Here is an 18,906-nt window from a genome sequence, read left to right as displayed (position 1 = left end):
TTTAGTGGTGTACAGAGGCAAAATGAGAAAAAATGTTGTCACTCTCCAAATACTTATGGACTTGAGTCTATGTGCTCAGGAGCCCTCAGCACCACCGTGAACACCAGACTGACATCTTTGATCTTACATAACCTCTTTTTACATCCATACCAAGCATCAGGATTAAGGACCTACAGCACAGAGGAAAATCCTCAGTTTCCATGGCAGTGGTATTTGTGTTGAGTGTCTGTATAGGATTCAAGAGGAGGAGCGAGGTGAGAGGATGTGGGGAGGACAGTCGCAGCTTGGCCCGAGTTGCTGCGGTTAAGTGTCGACTCTCGGCTGGCTGATGGAGAGCATACTGCATGAGAGAGAGGCAGAGAAATACAGAGAGAGAGATTATTATGGTCCTGGAATAGAATAATTACAGAGAAAAACCTAACTTTGGTGTGTGTGTGTGTGTGTGTGTGTGTGTGTGTGTGTGTGTGTGTGTGTGTGTGTGTGTGTGTGTGTGTGTGTGTGTGTGTGTGTGTGTGTGTGTGTGTGTGTGTGTGTGTGTGTGTGTGATACGTGTGTGCTACTCTGAAAATGTATGGCAGCATCCCAGCTACATTTCCATTAGGTGGTTTGCTTGCAGTGGTTCACGGTGTCAATTCACAGCAAGAAGGTTCAAGGTTCAAATCTGACCTGTGGCTGCTCTGTGTGAAGTTTGAATGTTGTCCATTGACCGTCCCTACATAACCTGCCTGTCTAGGGACTGATCACGTGCCTTGGACCCAAAAGCCCCCCAATGTCTTTTGTGATAGGCTACGAACTCTGTGAACCTCAAGTAGGCTGAGCCATAGAAATGACTGGTTTTGTTTTATCTGGTAAATGATGGACAGATTTAAGGTGTGGTTAGACCTTAGGTCCCCATCACACACAGCAAGAATGTGCAGGAACCAGGCCGAAATGGCAAATGTTATCATCATCGGACGCAGTCGGGAGAGAAAGAGCCATGGTCAGCAGTATAAAAACGCATCCAGATTCCATCGTCCACACCTGCATGATGGCATCCAAAGCGCATGTAGACAACAGGAAGATGACACAGACTGCTGTCAGACAGCCATAAAAGGCACTGAAGACTGCCTGATAGTTGGAGGCAGTGCTGTGTTCCTCACGCGCCCCACGCACACTCGTGTGTGTGTGTGTGTGTGTGTGTGTGTGTGTGTGTTCATAAGGGTTGCATGAGCCACTAAGCGTGCGCACGCTTGTGTGCATCACTGGACACCTTTGCTGAAAGTTTGCTGGCCATGGGCCAAGCATTCACACCGTGTGTCAGACACAGCCTTTCCAGCAAACTTTTTTCTTTTTTGCTCACTTCAGGAGCACAACAAAATTCTGTACACCGTGATGTCGGTTGGATTATCACATGGGATTTAATTTTTGCAGCCTTTTCACCACAGGCTGTAGTTTGGATCCTGTGCACTCTGCACTGTCCTGGTTCTGTGCTGGAGGTGAGTCTCATGTTTAATAATGTTGTCACGGCCTGGGATACAGTTCCATGTCACACCTCCTACAGAGTTTAGCTGGCAATCAGGTAACAACATGCATATTACAGCGGTGAGATCCATTCAGCCCCGTGCCGGACATGTGCATTGATGCATTACTGTGCATGAGACCACGGAGAGGTGCAGCGGCACATGGTATGGAGGTGGACATCCCACAAGCCGGCAGGCTTTGCTGTGACTGATCAATCTTGGAGCTCAATCAACAGCAATCCGATCATTTCAGTTGCTGTTTTGATGCCGTCAGAATATGTCGACTGTGGTGAGATGGTGCAAAAACTGCATATAGAGTGCCGTCAGATGTGTGTTCCATCTCAATGGTGCCAAGAGTGTTTTGAACATGTGCAACACACTCGGGACAGCTGAACGAATGGGACCAAATGTGTAGTTGCTCACAGACTGCCATCCGTTGGTCTTCGGACCACAAGTCAATATTTCCCGATTGTGGCCAGATGTGTCATTCTGACGCAAAACGGCCTCAATTGGTGTATGTGTGATGGGGGTATTACCTTTGTGAAGCACCTCGGGGCAACTTATTTTGTGATTTACAACAATGTAAATAAACTGAATTTAATTTAACTTAATTGAGAGCTTGTAAAGAGATGGCATTCCAGCAACATTGAATTAGGAAAAATCAGTTAAATAGAAATACGTATCAGGACTTACTCTTGCTTTGTAGAGGTGATGGTCTAGTGGTTAAGCGTTGGGCTTAAGACCAGAGGATCCTTGGTTTAAACCCAACCCAAATCACTAAGGGCCCTTGGGCAAGATCCTCCTCTGGCTTTCTCCCACTTCCAAAGACGTGCAGGTTACAGATAAAAAGATACAGATACTTTGTCATTGTACACGTACAATGAAAGATAAGGTGCAAGTGTTTCAGCATAAATATAAACCTGAGTAAACCCAGTGGTGGGCACAGCTAACCAAAAAGTTAGCTTCGATAACCATTAATCCAGTAACTGAAAAGTTATCTTTTATGACGCTAAACTGATAATGTGAAAAGTGTAGGAACACGGACCCACAACAGGGGGCGCAAATGAACGGACAATGGAATAAGCCAAATACAACAATTTAATGTTGTGAATGTGCACAACAGAGCAACAGACAACACAATTGAGATCACCAGTCAAATAAGTTACGGTGGTGTGTGAGCAGGCTCGAGGATAGAAGACGCCTGTCCAGAAAAGAGCCGGATCCCACACGCCTTCCACTCCACCAGACCTGAAGCAATCCTGGAGCCGCCAAGCACTGGGTCCTCAGGTGGCCGCTGCCTCCGGCTGTCAGATCGGGTACTGCTGGCAGAAAGAACAGACAGCTGATGGTGGGTGTATGAACAACCAGCAAACTGTTCAACACGAAGGTGAAAGCACCTCCACCTCTCAATCACGGTTTGTACAGATCCTGCAAACTCAGATTACTGTCAGTATGTACAGAAGTAAAAACGTTACAACTGTATAAATCAAAGGCTGAGACGTTTACTTCACGGTAGATGATTTCTCGACAGTGAGGTGAAGATGCTGCCCGGCTCTTATGGAGGTGTGGATGATGATGATGAGTGACAGCTGGTGTTGGAGATGAGTGACAGCTGCCACTCCCGGTGCTCCGGCGCCCTCACGTGCCTGAAGCCCGCACTTCAGGCAGGATGCCCTCTGGTGGTGGGCCAGCAGTACCTCCTCTTCAGCGGCCCACACAACAGGACCCCCCCCTCCACGGGCGCCAGGAGGCTTGTCCGGGCAGTTTTGTCCGGATGTCGGCGGTAGAAGTCGGCCAGGAGGGCCGGGTCCAGGATGAAGCTCCTCTTCACCCAGGAGCGCTCTTCGGGTCCATAACCCTCCCAGTCCACCAGATACTGGAATCCCCGGCCCTTACGACGGACGTCCAGGAGCCGGCGAACTGTCCACGCAGGCTCCCCGTCGATGATCTGGGCAGGAGGCGGCGCCGGTCCGGGGGCACAGAGGGAAGAGGTGTGGTGAGGCTTGACCCGGGAGACATGGAATACAGGATGGATCCGCAGTGAAGCTGGCAGCCTCAGCTTCACCGCGGCAGGACTGAGGACCTTCACGATGGGGAAAGGGCCAATGTACCGATCCTTCAGCTTGTGGGACTCCACCTGCAATGGGATGTCCTTCGTAGACAGCCAAACCTCCTGCCCGGGCTGGTATGCAGGGGCCGGGGACCGCCGGTGGTCTGCATGGGCCTTGGCCCTCATCCGGGCTTTGAGCAGGGCAGAGCGGGCAGAGCGCCACACCCGACGGCACCGCCTCAGATGGGCCTGGACCGAGGGCACCCCGACCTCTCTCTCCACTAGCGGGAACAATGGGGGCTGGTACCCCAAACACACCTCAAACGGGGAGAGGCCGGTGGCAGACGAGACTTGACTGTTGTGTGCATACTCGATCCAGGCCAGATGGTTACTCCAGGCCATCGGGTGCGCCGTGGTCACACAGTGAAGGGCCTGTTCCAACTCCTGGTTGGCCCGCTCTACCTGTGCGTTGGTCAGGGGATGGTACCTGGACGAGAGGCTCACGGAGGCCCCCAGCTCTCTACAGAAACTCCTCCAGACCTGCGAGGAGAACTGGGGACCACAGTCAGAGACGACATCGGAAGGAATCCCATGCAGACGCACGATGTGGTGGACCAGGAGGTCTGCAGTCTCCTGGGCCATCGGGAGCTTCGGGAGGGCCACGAAGTGGGCCGCCTTGGAGAACCGGTCCACTATCGTGAGGATGGTGGTCACGCCCTGGGACGGCGGGAGGCCCGTGACGAAGTCCAGGCCGATGGGGCACAGGTAACGGTTGGAGGAGACCCTGTGCCCGTTGGTGGTCTGCCTTACCCCTGGCACAGGTGGTGCAGGCCTGGACATACTCCCGGACATCGGCTTCCATGGACGCCCACCAGAAGCGCTGCCTGACCACTGCCACGGTCCTTTGCACCCCTGGGTGACAGGAGAGCTTGGACCCGTGACAGAAGTCCAGGACAGCAGCTCTGGCTTCTGCTGGGACGTAGAGTTTGTTCCTAGGACCAGTCCCCGGGTCCGGGTTCCATGTCAGGGCCCCCCAGACGGTCTTCTCCACATCCCAGGTGAGGGCTGCCACGATAGTGGACTCGGGGATGATAGGTTGCGGTGGATCTGACAGCTTGACCTTGACCTCCTCTTCATGGACCCGGGACAGGGCGTCAGATCGCTGGTTCTTAGTCCCGGGACGGTAGGTAATCCAGAAGTCAAATCGCCCAAAGAACAGTGACCAGCGGGCTTGCCTGGGGTTCAGACGCTTGGCGGTCCGAATGTACTCCAGGTTCCGATGGTCCGTGAAAACCGTAAATGGTACCGCAGCTCCCTCCAACAGGTGTCTCCACTCCTCGAGCCTCTTTCACCGCAAGAAGTTCCCTATTGCCGATGTCATAGTTCCGCTCCGCCGGGGTCAACCTGCAGGAAAAATAGGCACATGGATGGAGAACCTTGTTGGACTCCCTGCTCTGGGACAGCACGGCTCCTATCCCTGAGTCAGAGGCATCCACTTCAACAACAAACTGGCGATTGGGATCGGGCTGCACCAGAACGGGTGCAGACGAGAACCGACATTTCAACTCCCTAAACGCGGCTTTGCACCGATCCGACCAGGTGAAGGGGACTTTAGTGGAGGTCAGGGCCGTCAGGGGGCCAACTACCTGGCTCTAACCCTTAATTAACCTCCGGTAGAAATTAGCAAAGCCGAGGAACTGTTGCAGCTTCCTACGGCTCGTCGGTTGGGGCCAATCCCTCACCGCCGCAACCTTGGCCGGATCGGGTGCGACGGAGTTGGAGAAGATGATGAACCCCAGGAAGGACAAAGAAGTACGGTGGAACACGCACTTCTTGCCCTTCACAAATAGCCGGTTCTCCAACAACCGCTGCAGGACCTGACGTACATGCTGGACATGGGTCTCAGGATCCGAGGAGAAGATGAGGATGTCGTCCAGGTATATGAAGACGAACCAGTGCAGGAAGTCCTGCAAGGCATCATTAACCAGTGCCTGGAACGTTGTGGGCGCATTGGTGAGGCCGAACGGCATGACCAGGTACTCAAAGTGTCCTAACGGGGTGTTGAATGCCGTCTTCCACTCGTCTCCCTTACGGATCCGAACCAGGTGGTATGCATTTCTAAGATCCAATTTAGTAAAAATTTGGGCTCCATGCAGGGGCGTGAACACAGAATCTAACAGAGGCAGCGGGTATCGATTATTAACCATGACTTCGTTCAGTCTCCTGTAGTCAATGCATGGACGAAGTCCGCCGTCTTTTTTGCCCACAAAAAAGAAACCTGCACCCATCGGGGAGGTGGAGTTCCGGATCAGCCCAGCAGCTAAGGAGTCCCGGATGTAGGTCTCCATTGATTCGTGCTCAGGACGTGAGAGGTTGTACAGCCTGCTGGACGGGTACTCAGCGCCTGGGATCAAATCAATGGCACAATCGTACGGACGGTGCGGGGGAAGAGTGAGTGCCAGATCTTTGCTGAAGACGTCAGCAAGATCATGGTACTCCTCAGGCACCGCTGACAGATTGGGGGGGACTTTAACCTCCTCATTAGCTGTCACACCGGGTGGAACCGAGGATCCTAAACATTCCCGGTGGCAGGTGTCGCTCCACTGCATCACTACCCCAGATGGCCAATCAATCCGGGGATTGTGCTTTAATATCCATGGAAACCCCAAAATCACTCGGGAGGTAGAAGGTGTTACATAAAACACAATCTCCTCCCTGTGATTTCCAGACACAACCAATGTCACTGGTTGTGTCTGATGTGGGATTAATGGGAGAAGGGTGCCATCTAGTGCCCGTAGCTTCAATGGGGAAGGTAGTGCCACTAGGGGGAGCTCTACCTCCCTAGCCCATCTGCTGTCCAGCAGATTCCCTTCAGACCCCGTGTCCACCAGTGCTGGGGCGTGAAGGGTAGGATCCCCACAAAGGATCGTTACTGGGATGCGTGCTGATCTACGGGCTTTTCCCGCGTGGATGTTATGACCCACCCTTAACCCAGTCTCTAAGGGCGGGCGTTGAAGTTTAACCGTTTGGGGCAGTTTCTTTGTATGTGCTCATCAGAGCCACACAAAAAACACTCCCCGCGAGCCAGCCTCCGTTGTCTGTCATGTGATTTTACTTTGGCCCTGCTCGTGTCCATAGCTTCGTCAGCAGGGGGAGCTGTGGTTCCACGGGGCTCTCTGACTGTGGAGCGTGGAGACGGCGGCACCCTTTCGGACCCGGAAGGAAGAGGGATGGCTTGTGCCCGGCCATGACATAAGCCACCCGGCTGGCATCTGACGCGTACATGACGGGACGTTGTGCAAAGACAAGCGAGCACTGCATTAAGAAGTCTGCGCACGTCTCGACACAACCTCCGTAAGGTTCCGGTGGGCATTTGTATGCTTCAGGGGATGGGGGGAAGTTCATTGAATCACCACTGGAACGTCTGTATTTTGTGCTCGGTCGGCTGGAGGAGGCGCTGCAGCAGCACTTGGAGTGCGCGCTTCCACCTGGGCGATGAGAGCCTCCATCCTCCGATTGAGTGTGACGTTCTGCTCGGTTACTAAATCCAACCGAGCAGTGAAGGCGGTTAAGATTTGCTGCAGCTCTCCTAACACGCCTCCTGCCGACGCCTGTGCACCCTGTGTTTCCATTGGTGGTTCAAGCGATGGTTGACGCCCCTCGGGATCCATGACGCTGGCCAAGAAATCCTGTTGTGAAAAGTGTAGGAACACGGACCCACAACAGGGGGCGCAAATGAACGGACAATGGAATAAGCCAAATATAACAATTTAATGTTGTGAATGTGCACAATAGAGCAACAGACAACACAGTTGAGATCACCAGTCAAATAAGTTACGGTGGTGTGTGAGCAGGCTCGAGGATAGAAGATGCCTGTCCAGAAAAGAGCCGGATCCCACACGCCTTCCACTCCACTGGACCTGAAGCAATCCTGGAGCCGCCAAGCACTGGGTCCCCAGGTGGCCACTGCCTCCGGCTGTCAGATCGGGTACTGCTGGCAGAAAGAACAGACAGGTGATGGTGGGTGTATGAACAACCAGCAAACAGTTCAACACGAAGGTGAAAGCACCTCCACCTCTCAATCACGGAGTTTGTACAGATCCTGCAAACTCAGATTACTGTCAGTACGTACAGAAGTAAAAACGTTACAACTGTATAAATCAAAGGCTGAGACGTTTGCTTCACAGTAGACGATTTCTCGGCAGTGAGGTGAAGATGCTGCCCAGCTCTTATGGAGGTGTGGATGATGATGATGAGTGACAGCTGGTGTTGTAGATGAGTGACAGCTGCCACTCCCGGTGCTCCAGCGCCCTCACGCGCCTGAAGCCCGCACTTCAGGCAGGATGCCCTCTGGTGGTGGGCCAGCAGTACCTCTTCTTCAGCGGCCCACACAACAGATAAACTGCTAAAAAATGTATCTTTATTACAGATAATCGATAATTATTAGTATTGATTCTGATGCTGCCACATCAGATTACACTATTGGCTTCTGATAAACCAGTTTCACTTTCACTTTTCGCTGCTGGGTAAATTCAAGGATCACAAACCCATAAGAATGCACGAAAAATGAATGAATAAAAAATAAAACCCCAAACACTGTTATCATCTTTCAAAAGCAGTAAAACACAGTATTAGAAGTCACAGTTTATCTCGGTATTAGATGCACGATCATTTACAAACTAAAAAGCTGCTGCTTTTTTCACACGCATTGAACCCTGCGGCTTAAACGACCAAAATACGTCCATTAATGCATTGATTGGCAGAGTAAAATGGTGAACTGATGATGCTATATTTACGATAGGTGTATGTGTCATGATTCTACCCGTTCTGGGCTCCTGTTATGGTTTTGTCGCATGTCTGTATCTATGCCCTCCCTCTTTGATCTTTGGTTTGTGTTACTTTAGTCACTGGTTTTGTTTTCTGTTTATCATTTATTTTCTGTCCAGCCTGTGGTTTGTTTTGCTATTGTGTAATCAACCGATTATACTTTTGCCACTCATGAGTTCCGTTCTAGTTTTGTCTTAGCCATTATTTTCTTTATTGATCCCTTTTCAGTTTTTACATTTGTTTCCTGGTTTAGTTCTATGATCCTTGGTGTTGGTTCTTCTTTATTATACCTCTTCCTTATTAGGCCTTGGGATTGTTCATCTTTGGTTTTAGTATTTTATTTGGATCACTGTGGGTTTTATGTTCATCTTTTAGTTGGGTCCTGTTCACTTTGCATTTATCTTACTGGACGCTTTTGTCTTGTGTTCAGGGTTTGGTATGGGTGTGTCTTGTCCCTTCTGTTTACCACGCCCTCTTCCTGATTGTTCCCTCACACCTGTGACTTGTTTCCTAATCACTACCTGTCCTATTTAAGCCCTTTGTGTTTTCCTACTCGCTGCCAGTTCGGTGAATTTACATTAGCGTTCCATCCTTTTCCACAGTCCCATTTTACCTTGTTCTACTACCTGCCTGTATTTTGACATTGCCTTGTGCCTTGCCTGTGTACCAAATCTTTGCTTATCTTCAATATTAAACCTTTTTCCTTAGTCCATCAGCATTTGAGAGTTTGCATGTGTGTCCTACTCCGTTTGAGCCATGCCCCCGCTAAACCTGACAGTATGTGAATGTGTTTGTCTTTGTGTTGCGTCTGCTATAGACTGGTGTCCTTTCCAGGGTGTGCCACGCCTCTCGTCCAGTGACCTCCAAGATAAGCTCCAGCTCCCCCGTGACCTTTACCTGAACTAAGCAGGTATAGAAAATGAATGAATGAATAAAACCTAGCCAGCATTTCAGTGAAAAATGTCAGCTTATGCACACACATTTGAAATATATAGATGACTATTATTAAAGCAAGTTACTTGTGTGAGAAAAGTATTTCACGGGTGTACGACTAAATGTGGAGCTGTGCAGCAAGAAACATTAAGGAGGATGTTTTTATTCCCCACTCAGAGAGCAATGTACAGCTAATCTGTGTTCTGTTGATTTGCGAAAACCCACAAAAGTGTTCAAAGGCATGTACATCCAAACCAAATAAACACTGTGCTGGGTACGATTGACAAAATGTTCAAAAGAAGAAACTATCCACACACTAGTTAGTGTTCCCAAAAACACTTGTGATTTACTGTCCAAATGAGTGATGTAAAAAAATAAGAGAAGAAAGTGCAATTAATTTAGTTTTTAAAAATGGACAAATTAAATGAATGCATTTTTGATAGGCATTATTATTATTATTTTAGTTAGATATAATTATTATTATTAGTGATATTGAATGTGTTATTTTTCTGTATAAGTCACAGCACCTCCCAAACTAGTAAAAAAAAAAACTGACTGTGACTTATACTCTGGAAATGTGCTGCTGTGAGGGTTAAACATACTTCAGGGCCCCTTCACACATAACACGAAAGACGCAGAAACCGGAAGAAAATCCGTGAACCAAACATGAAATGGGGAACCATGAACCATCGTGTGCGTGCACGAACACAGTGCAAGCAGCTGGGACGAACTGCACCACATCACGCCGCTGATGTGGAGAAAGATAAAATAAAAACCAGCTGTATAATTAGTAAATATCACTGGGTTGATATAAATAATAAATAAAGGGGACACAATACAGAACCCTGCGGTTAAATAACCCTGGTTAAAAAAGATGCCACTCACGGGATTCGAACCTGCAATTTACAAAAGCTCTGATTACCAGACAGAACCTTTACTACTGTGCTACAGTCACTGTCAAGAGTGTGAAATGGTTAAAATCAACATGGAGATAAACGTATTCAAAAAAAAAAAGAAAAGAAAAATCACTGTAATAACTGACCAAATGGTGTTTGTTACGGCGTGTTTCTGCTGATACGTCACTGAAAGTGGCGTATTTGTCACACTGTTGGCTTGTCCTGCGGCGCGCCGCCCACAGGACACACGTGTCAGACTGAGCCCACACGCGTATTGTGTCACAGACATGACATTCAGATCACCTGCTGCGTGTCCACATGAACTGATGGCCCATTTCAGCTGGGACAGCCTATCAGTGTGTGCGCTGTGCACGCTCTCCAGCCCATCGCAAAAGCGATATATGTTTTTATGTATTTCCATGTGAGGACAGCCATCACACACACGTGCGTCAGGGTGGACAGTAAGGTCCTGTCCGTCAAAACACGGTACGTGTTCTGCAACTGTGACATCCAGGACCAGAGATGGCAACAGCTGCTGTTGGCAGCCAGCCACGCCCCCTGTCCATTCAGCGAACAGAACAAGGTGTCACTTTGTGATCAGATGAGAGATGCCTCACCTGCTGGGGGGGGGCCACACGCACGCCACGTGTTGGGGGCAAGTGGGGGGAGCAGGGGCGCAGGGAGAGTGCCTGAAGCACACGTGTTTTGGGGTGAGCCGACAGTCTGGCACGCCACATGTGTACTTGGCAACTCCACAGTCGTAGGGACACTTCACATTTCACATCCAGCTTGAAAGTGATCGCCTGCTCACTATTTTTTTGCTAACAGCACAAATGGTCACACATATCATAAGTGCTCCACAAGCAGTATTAGATGTTTGTGTGTGTCACCTGGAATTTGGCCGACACCTGCCGCAAGAGGGATCGAATGGGCTCTCACAGGGCACACTCTGTCTTTCTGCCGCTCGAATAGTTGTAGCGACAGGTGTAAGAGGTGTTAGAGGTGGCTCCAGTTTTTCACAAATGGCATGCAGTTCCTCCTTCATACGCTAGTCGGCTTTAATCGTGTTAAGTGTGAAGGGGCCCTCAAGGCTGTATGCAAGAAATGGGACGTGAGGGATGAGGACAGCTGTGATTGGTAATGTGATTTCTCCACAGGACAATAGTCCAATCAGACTGCTTCCAAATTCAGTGCCTCCCCATTTATGTTAATAACAAAAACATATGGTGAGAAATTAGTCTCAAAGTGCTCACGATTGCACAAAACGTGTTCCTAACCACATGCACACCCATTAAACTCTGTGAGCTAATTGCACACATGCGAGTGCGTTTGCATTCACCGACACATTCTCTCCCATCAGCTTGACTTCATTAGCTCTTGCGGCTTGTTCAACCCCTTTACTGATGAAAGACAAGGCGCTAGATCCCTCGGTGCTGCGTACGCACTGTGGGCACGACAGTTTACACAACAGTGGAGCACAAAACTTGGCCTTCATTAAAGGGATTAGAAGACTAATCTAAAACACTGTTCAAGCCTCTCATCCTAAAGCATAAACGTCCTCCCTAGGGGGGCTGTTCTCTCCTGCACCATCCATAACATCTCAGACTTCAAAGACTCCATCTGTAACACCAACCTCTGGATGCTATCGGCTCTCTCATCGAGCGCCGTCTTGGAGCAAAGGGTGCACAGGGTGATAGAGGCCATGTGCTGGTGCAGCTGTGGAATGATTTATTGCAGGGTTAACTGTTTGGTGAGAAGGAATTGTACCCACGGGCTGCTAGCTTTGGTCTGATTACAGGTCCACCTGCTATCACGTTGTACAAAACAGCTAATTAGTTTCTTAATGGAGATGTGTGTCTGTGGCCCTCTGGACAATTGATTATTAAGGCCAGAGTCCCAGGAACAGACAGTCATGAAGTAATTACGTGTCATTTATTTTGTGTGCAGCACTGACCAGCTGAGTAATGCCTGCACACCATGAGGCTCCAGGAAAAAGGTCCAAGCTCCATATCAACCTAAAAGAGCACTAGAGAGCATGAACATCTGCCAAGCTTGAACAATTCTTGAATTTTGCATCATACTTAACAGTATTGCACTTGGAATTTACATCTTGTGACAGAACAGATTCTTGTCTGGTTGTCACAACACTCATTCACAGGTTTGGTGTTTCTGAACACCTCACACTCCACATTTCTTGCAGCTTTGCACTCACCTGGTCGCTCCTGTAACTAGCACTGATGGGGATAACGCCATTACAAACACTGTTATTTTTTTCAGTAACGGGTAATCTAGCTAATTACTGTTTTCATCGTTACAATGTCTTTATCGTTACTGACAATAAAATGCAGAGTGTTACTATAATTAAGCTTATTGAAGCCATTTTCATCTCTCAGAGGGAGGGAGGGGTGGGACAACTGCATAAGTGATGGTGATTGGCTCAGGAAGAGTGAAATTTCATGGTAAGCCAACCAGAGGCAGAGGTAGGCAGGAGTTCACACAGAAATACAAACACACGCATGCGCTCACACCAACGACCAAGACACACACGTATCATTTGCATTTTTTAAAGGAACTTCAAACATTGCTTCCCCCTCACTGAGACAAAAGGCCATAATGTACATGTGAATGAACATAATTTAATTTTAGATTTATTTGATGGGTTGTGGCCTGTTGAGATAAATGTCAAAAGCTGTAAAATATCTATGTTTGATTGTTCTACTATTATAAACATAGAAATGATAATATATTAAATTTGATGGACGTCTTGTCTCACACTGTTCCACTGCAATAAATAATTGAACTTAGAATTCAAAGTTTATTTTGGGGGGGGTCCAAATTCTTTGATATATTTGAACTTTTTTTTAGGTAACACAATAAGTTACTTTACCTAGTGACTAATTACTTTTATAATGCTGTCACTCAGTTACTTTTTGGGAGAAGTAACTATAACCAATTACTTTTTTAAAGTAACCTGTCCAAAACTGGTAACCATTGACCTTTCGACGACTAGCTGTCACTCTGGTATTCTGTGCTTGATTCAGGTCAGGTCTGGAGGATGTACCAAGGCCACATCCGTCACACCAAGGAATCGCCCCAGGTCCTGGATAGCAATCACCTATGTAGACAATTGGTCAATCCCAATTTCTCTAAAGTAGTCAACCATATGTTTCAGTCAGATGACACTGGGCCCTACCCTTGACCTTTTCCAGTTGTTGTGGCCCGCAGCACCTCTGTGCTGGATCATGCCGAGAGAAATAACCAAAATGTCATTGGTGACATTCCCTCACAATCCAGGATATACTCATCTGAGTTTCAGCAGTACCTAAGGATGTTCTAAGGAGAACTTGATTATCAATGGTCAATCTTTTTTAGGTTTTTATCAATGGTCAATCTTTTTTAGGTTTTTATTTTCTCTCTCTCTCTCTCTCTCTCTCTCTCTCTCTCTCTCTCTCTCTCTCTCTGTACCTTACTACAAATTACCATATTTTCTGATGCATAAGTTGCAAATATTGAAAAAAAATGGCTCTTCAAGAAGAAAACATACATAAGTTGCACCGGACTATAAGTTGCGCCATTTTTTTAAATCACCTCATTAACTTTGTAACTCATTAACTTGTTGTAGTTGTTGTTTATAACAAATACTTTTTTTGGTACAAAAGCAGCACCAGAGTATAAGTCGCAGCAAATACAGCATTGTTTGGGAACTTTTTGCACAGGAATTCATCAAGGACATTGGCTGCAGGCACGTACTAACACAGCATATACAAAAACTGTATTGTTGTTCGGCCAAAACGAGAGCGTCCATTTTTAGCTTGCCATAAGCTAAGCTAGTGGCACTTGTGAGACTACGTGTAATGAGCATCCTCATCCTCCCGCAGGGCTTACTGATGGCCCGGTCACACGGCACGTCATTCGCTGAATGAACAAAAAAAAAAGTCACAAAGCCACAAATCGTCGAGAAAAAGTGGATGAATGAGCTGGCACATCTCCCATCACTGAAAAGCCTGTGAGTGCAGAGCGCATAAAAGACATAAATAAAACCAAAACTAACAAAAGAAAAACAGAGCAAACGGTGACCTTGACGCTGTGATCATTTCTGCAGCGAGTCTGTGCTCTCTACAACCACCTGCAGCTGCCTTGTCTTGACAGCAGGTTTGTCTTCACGACAATAATGTGTGTACATGCATGTTGGAGCCAGAGATGGCTGTGTGCGAAAATAGTTAAAGTAGTTGATCAAACTTCTTGCCGCTATTGTTTCTGTATGAAAATAAATGTTTTCGGCCCACACATGGACGACTCACATTCAGCTTGTCTGATCTTTAGTTACTGATCAGTTGCAAATATTGAAAAAAATGGGTCTTCAAGAAGAAAACATACATATGAGTAAGTTGCACCGGACTATAAGTTGCACCATGTTTTTTTTATCAGCTCATTAACTTGGTAAATCATTAACTCGTTGTAATTATTGTTTATAACAATACTTTTTTGGTACAAAAGCCAGAGTATAAGTCACGGCATCTCCCAAATTAGTAAAAATCTTGTGACAATGGATGTGCCAAAAATCGTATTGATTGTAGTGTTATGAAATATGTACACAGTAAATATTAATATATTAATGGGATTATTAACCATCAGATGACAAGGTAAAACCTCTTAAATCATTCCAAAGTCAGTTTTAAGCAGAAACAAGGCCGTTTTAAGCAGGAACGAAGCGTTAATAAGTCATGCTTTAAAATGGCAGATGGTCAGTGAACGCAACAGCAAGCAGCCCGTGTAGCTGTGGCGCTGTGATCGCTTCCTCTATCTTTTCTGATGAAATAATGCTGAATTTATGTGGTAGTGACTGTTGAATGAAAGCTTCAGATATCTGTTGCTGAGATACAGTATCTGATGACTGGAGTGTAGTTTGAAGCAGAAATGAGGTGATAATCCATGAACCGCAGCTGATGACTCATGCACAGTGAAGGCAGGGCAGACTGAGTTTTAGGGGGTTCGTTCAGTCTGTGACATGTCTAGTCAATGCAAGTGGTTTTACTCCAATAAGAGTTGATTTTACACTATGTTGAGTTGATTTAGCCCTGTGGTAGAGTATATTTAACTCTAGACTGGGACCAAACGTTATCCCAGCAGAGTAAATTTTACTCTGTAACATTTCCTGTGTAGGGCTGTCAGGGTTCACTAGTGGCTCCAGATGTTTTTCTTTGTGAGGGTCCTTGGCAGCTCAATGGATCAGTGGTTAGCACTTTTTAGGTCACATCAAGAAGGTCTGGGGTTCGATGCAACCCATGTCTTGTTCCTTTCTGTGTGGACTTTGCATGTTCCCCCTGTGTCTGTGTGGGTTTCCTCCAGACACTCTGGTTTCCTCCCACCATCAATACATACACATTAGTGTCTGCTCCTTTCTCTGCACCTGGCCGAGGCAGTTTCTCTATATCTGGAGATGGTTGATAGGCGTAGGACTGTGGCTGCCCACTGCTCCTAGTGGTTACATTCTGTCTGATTAGGATGGGTTAAATGTAGAGGACAAATTTCCTTGTATGTGCAGTGATAATAAAGACCCTTCTTCTTCTTTGAGAGTATGGAAGGACAACAGGATTTGTAATAAATGTGCAAATATATAAATAGAAATATGAATATAACTTTAAGAGCCCCTTCACTCATATAGTACGAATGAAGTGTGCATGAAGCAGGAATCGTATGCAATAGGTGTAAAATCGTAGCTGCCTCCAGCGCCTCGTACACCTATTGTTACAACTATTTGCGCACACCAGCGGCTGAAAGACAGAGTGTGTCCTGTGAGAGCCCATTTGATCCCTCTCGCAGCAGGTGTCAGCCAAATTCCAGGTGACATGCACGAACATCTAAGTCCACTCGTTTGGCACTTAAAAAATGTGTGGCCATTCACACTATCATCAGCAGACAATCACTGTCGAGTTGGCTGTGCAATTTGTCTAAGTGCTCCCATGACTGTAGAGTTGCCAAGTGCACATGTGGCGTGCCAGAGTGTCGGCTTCCCCCACAACACGTGTGCGTGTGTTTTGCAACCCCCCCCCACTGTACCCCAACACATGCGTGTGTGTGGTTCGCGTGCCCCCCCTGCAGGCAAGGCACCTCTCATCAGATCACAGAGTGACATCTTGGTCTGTGCACTTACAGGACAGGGGGCGTGGCTGGCTGCCAATAGTTGCTGAGACATCTCTGGTCCTGGATGTCACGGCTGCAGAACACATCCAGTGTTTTGACAGACACGTGCATGTGTGTGCTTGCTGTCATCACGTGGAAATCCATAAAAACATATATCAGCTTGGCAACGGGCTGGAGAAACGGAGCATCAGTTCATGTGGACATGCAGCAGGCGATCTGAATGTCACGTCTGTCTGACAGGACATGCGTGTCAGGCTGTGAGGGCTGTGGGGGCTGTGTGAGCGGCGCGCCACAGAACAAGCCAACAGTCCAACAAATATGCCACTTTCATTCACGTATCAGCAGAAATATGCCGTATCAAACGCCGTTTGGTCAGTTATCACAGTGCTTTTTTTCTTTTTTTAAAAATTGTGTTTATCTGTTTGTTGGTTTTAGCCATTTAATGCTCCTGTTACAAGACAGTGATTATAGTGCAGTGGTAAAGTTTCTGTCTGGTAATCAGAGCTTATGGGTTCAAATCCCCTGAGTGGCATTTGTTTTTGTTTTGTTTTTTTATTTAACCAGGGTTATTTAACTGTGGGGTTCTGTATTGCGTCCCCTTTTATTTATTATTTATATCAACTCAGTGATATTCACTAATTATACAGCTGGTTTTTATTTTATTTCCCTCCACATCAGCGGCGTGATGTGGTGCAGCTGCTTGCACTGTGTTCCTGCTCGCATGACAGCATCGCACCAGGATTTTGCATGTCTGCCCGTTCGATGCTGTTTTGTCGTGATTTGTACTTATTTGTACTATGTGTGAAGGAAGGGGCCCAAAAGCACCTACTATGCTGTGAAACTTGAAATTAGAATAAAAATTCAAGCATCAGTAATAATTTTATTTAAGCAGAATAAACGTGTGTGTTGTTGGAATTACGCCTTCTCTGATGCCTGTTGCACACAAGCTCCATTGAGTATGTGTGACACTGGCATTGCTGTGCTGTCACAGATCACATGTGTACAAGGGTTTCTGGTGTTGCTTTTCTTTACTCTCATTCAGAGGGAGAGAGAGGGTGCACAACAGAATACTGCTGCTGCGCCTCTTACAACCCAAATTCCAATGAAGTTGGGATGTTGTGTAAAATGTAAATAAAAACAGAATACAATGATTTGCAAATCTTCTTCAACCTATATTCAGTTGAATACACCACAAAGACAAGATATTTAATGTTCAAACTGATAGACTTTATTGTTTTTGTGCAAATATTTGCTCATTTTGAAATGGAGGCCTGCACCACGTTTCAAAAAAGCTGGGACCATGATATGTTTACCACTGTGTTACATCACCTTTCTTTCTAACAATACTCAATGAGCATTTGGGAACTGAGGACACTAATTGTGAGTGTCATGATTGGTTATAAAAGGAGCATCCCCAAAAGGCTCAGCTGTTCACAAGCAAAGATGGGGCGAGGATCACCACTTTGTGAACAACTGCATGAAAAAATAGTCCAACAGTTTAAGAACAATGTTTCTCAACGTTCTATTTCAAGACATTTAGAGATTCCAACCAACACTGAATGCCTGTGACCTTTGATCCCTCAGGCACCATTGCATTAAAAACCGACATCATTGTGTAAAGGATCTTACCGCGTGGGCTCAGGAACACTGAAGGAAAACCAATGTCAGAAGACCAATGTCAGTTAACACAGTTCGTCGCTACATGTACAAGTGCAAGTTAAAACTCTACCATGCAAAACGAAAGCCATACATCAACAACACCCAGAAACGCCGCCGCCTTCTCTGGGCCTGAGCTCATTTGAAATGGACAGACGCAAAGTGGAAAGTGTGCTGTGGTCTGATGAGTCCACATTTCAAATTGTTTTTGGAAATCATGGACGTTGTGTCCTCCAGACAAAAGAGGAAAAAGACCATCCTGATTACCAGCGCAAAGTTCACCAGCCAGCATCTGTGATGGTATGGGGTGTGTTAATGCCCATGGCACAGACAGCTTACATTTCTGCGATGGCAACATCAATGCTGAAAGGTACATCCAGGTTTTGGAGCAACACATGCTGCCATCCAAGCAACGTCTTTTTCAGGGACGTCCCTGCTTATTTCAGCAAGACAATGCCAAGCCACATTCTGCACGTGTTACAACAGCATGGCTTCATAGTAAAAGAGTGCAGGTACTAGACTGGCCTGCCTGCAGTACAGACCTGTCGCCCATTGAAAATATGTGGCACATTATGAAGCGCAAAATATGACAACTGAGATACCGGACTGTTGAACAACTGAAGTTGTACATCAAGCAAGAATGGGAAAGAATTCCACCTACAAAGCTTCAACAATTACAAGTTCTGTTAGAAAAGTATCCGACCTTTTTATTTTTTTAAAAAACTAGATGGATTTGAATCATGTGCACTTGCATCAGCCAAGCTTGGACCTTCGTGCGCATGCGTGAGTTTTTTCACGCCCGTCGGTTGCATCATTCGCCTGTGGGCAGGCTTTGACTGAGCACTGGTCCACCCCCCTCGTCGGATTTTCATTGTCAGGGAAATGGCTGAGCGATTGGAGC

This window comes from Thalassophryne amazonica, chromosome 8 (genome assembly GCF_902500255.1).
Source record: "Thalassophryne amazonica chromosome 8, fThaAma1.1, whole genome shotgun sequence".
Lineage (NCBI taxonomy): Eukaryota > Metazoa > Chordata > Actinopteri > Batrachoidiformes > Batrachoididae > Thalassophryne > Thalassophryne amazonica.
This window is presented reverse-complemented; position numbering follows the sequence as displayed.